We start from the raw sequence: 3,179 nt of genomic DNA, 5'->3' as shown, positions 1-3,179 counted from the left end.
CTTCTATGTTTAACCTGCAGGCCAGGTGAAGCTTAGTGGACTGACGTGTTCCAAGGGCGAACTCTGCCATAGATGGTTTGGACCGAACCACGTTTTCGATCCATATAACGCCTGTGTATTAAGTGAACTCGCGAACCGTGGTTCACTGTAGCGTTTTGTTTTTTTATTTACATCAAAACCCTTTAATAGGGTGCTTAGGGTCCATAGCACGTTTCTATGAATTTTCCGTTTAAAAATATCTGAAGTTCCTATGATTATGTGCTCTGTACCTTGGAAACACGCGTGAACGATGAACCAAACACAGCACAAGGAAGCGCTAGGTATAAAATGATTCGTCGTAAGCCGAACAAAAATTGGTTATTGTTTTATTTTTTGCAAAGTTTTAACACCTTTTATTTGCCAATCTTATTTTCTTAACTTTTGGTAAAGTTTTCAATTAAAAATACATGTGTAGGTATATAGAGAAATATGTGTGTTGCAGGTGTATAATAATATCTGCCGTAATAGAATGCGGTTTTATAGTCTGATATCAAAACTCATACACGAGAGAAACAGTTCATACGCATATGCATATGGCGTTTAACAATATTTCCATCTCATAAATATTGATGTATACATGTGTTCATACGCATAAACCTACGTATGTGTAAATAGGGACACATTTGCAAATGCTATTGACTTTTAAAATAAATATATTGTAAAGTTGGAAAGCACAGACGAAGGCTATGAATAATAGAAGAAGAAAAAAAAGAATGAAAGCTTTACATATGTTTTCTTTGTGTCACATGTCTGTCTGACAGTTTTATATTTATATTATTTCCCGCCAATACACATATATTTCTAATGTTATATCTGCGCATTACATACACATATATCGAACATATATTATTGTGATCAAAAAATAAAGTGAATTTATTTATATCGGCTCTCAATTAATCCCCGTTCAACGTCTTTATGGCGACTTTGTCTCCAATTTTCGAAAGATTCAGAGAGACGCCTTTTTGGGCATGGCCTTCAATACTTTTGTCGATCGGGTGTCTATCTCCTCAATCGAGCCAGGCGAATAAGATGGTTAGATCGAAATCTTCTTTAAGAACCAATGAAAGAATTGATATTTTGAACTATCTTCGAAAGAATCGTCGTACCTGTGGTAAGGTAGTTTTTCCATAACACATCCCTCACTACGCTATTTAGCCGTTTATTTAGTTGATGTCTCTGTTAGAAACATTTAAATTTTTTTTATATGCACCCGTAGATTCCCAAGTTGAGCCGGCAAGTTTGATATGATAATGGGCCTACAATGTTGAAAAATCCGTGCTTTCAAAGATTGGTTTTTTTCCTAGAAAAAAAAAGGCGAAAGTTACTTGCTTTCATGATTACCTCCCCGGGCACTAATTACGTATCTTTCATTACCCCTCACTCGCTTATACGACGAAAGATAGATAGTCTCTTTTCTTTGCTTTATGTGTCATTATCGTATCCTGTCCGTTTGGTAGGTTAGGTTATGTTTATCCCTGTGTTTGTTAAAGGGTAAGCATGTGCTGTTCTTTTAGTTGTAACAGTTTGAGGAGCGTCAGCTAGCCAAAAATATAGAACCTCTCCCACATCTCACAAACTAACTAGCTGAGCAAAGGCATGTACATTGTTGTCATATTCCTTCAACCCTCCTAAAGAGCCACACCGAGTTGCTCTAAAATTAAATGCAGTTTTCTATAGATGGACAGGAAGGACATAGAGAAGGTATTGAAAAAGAATTCAAACTTTGATATCGGATAGACGCAATCAATTTTTTCCATTTTTGTGCAGGCACTACAGCATCGTCTATAGAGTATGCGTTCAAACTATTGTACATTTGCCTGCTACAGTTTAGTGGTACTGTGAGCGTGCTCTTCAACCGATTTGGACCATGTTCAATACCAATCTGTATGCAAGAGCTTCCAATGTTTCCGCTAGTTTTGAAGTTGATAGCTTCATTATTGCGACCAGGAGAATGTTTATAACAGGCATTGCACAGATAGACATAATTAGATCGTTTCAGAATTTAATGCTGATCATAAATATGTAATTTTCTGGAAAAACGGAGTCGTCACCTTCGGAGAACAAAAAGCGCTCTTCTGAGACATACTCACAATCCAAAATATTTCATGCCACTAACACTAATTCCTTCGATATAGGGACTAGTTCCTGATTCGGAGTCTTTCGCAAAATTAACTGTCTTTGTTTTGCTACGGTTAAAATACAAATTAAGATCGACAAATGCACCAAAATAATGTTTGCTTTTACCGAGAAATTGTTCACAGCATCTGAAAAACGTAGATCAGCGCCCACTATTTTTAGCGCACTGAAAGCGCTTGAAGGTCTTGCAACGTAACTGTATAAAGATTGGCGAGGATGGAGTTTAAGCACTGCCTTACTATCAAACTCTTCAACTCTATCTACGCCACACTTGTTCCTAGATTTTCGTTTTCGAAAACCATAAGAACGAGCTGGAGCTAAAGGAATAATATGTATTTTTTCATAAAAAAATTAAAATCATTTCGGTAGTCGGTAGTGATAATTACAGGACAACTTCTAAAAATATATGGAGGCATTATTGAATACTAATACCAGGAATTACGGATTTTTTTCTCTGATACTAATTTCGTTGTCATTTGTTATGCTCTCTTATATCAAATACGCAATTTTTTTAAATAATATATAACGATTATATGCTTTTATTATGTGTTATTTGCTTTTATTAAAAAATCGCAAGGATACCAACAAATTTGTTATTTTTTAATATACATTTATTATGCATATTTATCGATTATCTCTCCTATAAAAACAATAGCCACTTAAGCAAAGCAGAACAATTGTTCTTAAAGAATTAGAATATAAAAAACTGTTGAAGCTATTTATTTATTTTATTTATTTATTTTATTTATTCCACTAGAAACTCAACTAAACAAATCGAGTGCAAATGGCTCTTAATTCAAAACTTATATTAATTAACAATAAAATTGAGTATAAGCATAATAAAACAAATAAGAAGAAACAAAAAAGAAAAAAAAGCATGTACACTATCAGCATAGGAGCACACTTACAACCGGTAAGGACCAAATTGCAAATGAACCTCTAAGCCATCGCAAACATGCAACCGATAATAAATTGACAATAATTCACTTTCGAAACGTAACGAC

At 34.5% G+C, this 3,179-nt stretch overlaps 1 pseudogene; it reads left to right on the top strand.

The window, feature by feature from the left end:
• The window catches only part of LOC119642479, a 22,311-nt pseudogene that overhangs the window by 580 nt on the left and 18,552 nt on the right, over nucleotides 1-3,179 (top strand).

This window comes from Glossina fuscipes, unplaced genomic scaffold (assembly GCF_014805625.2).
Source record: "Glossina fuscipes isolate IAEA_lab_2018 unplaced genomic scaffold, Yale_Gfus_2 224, whole genome shotgun sequence".
In the NCBI taxonomy this organism is placed as follows: Eukaryota; Metazoa; Arthropoda; class Insecta; order Diptera; family Glossinidae; genus Glossina; species Glossina fuscipes.
The sequence above is the reverse complement of the archived record's forward strand: the minus strand, read 5'-3'. Positions and strand labels throughout refer to the sequence as shown.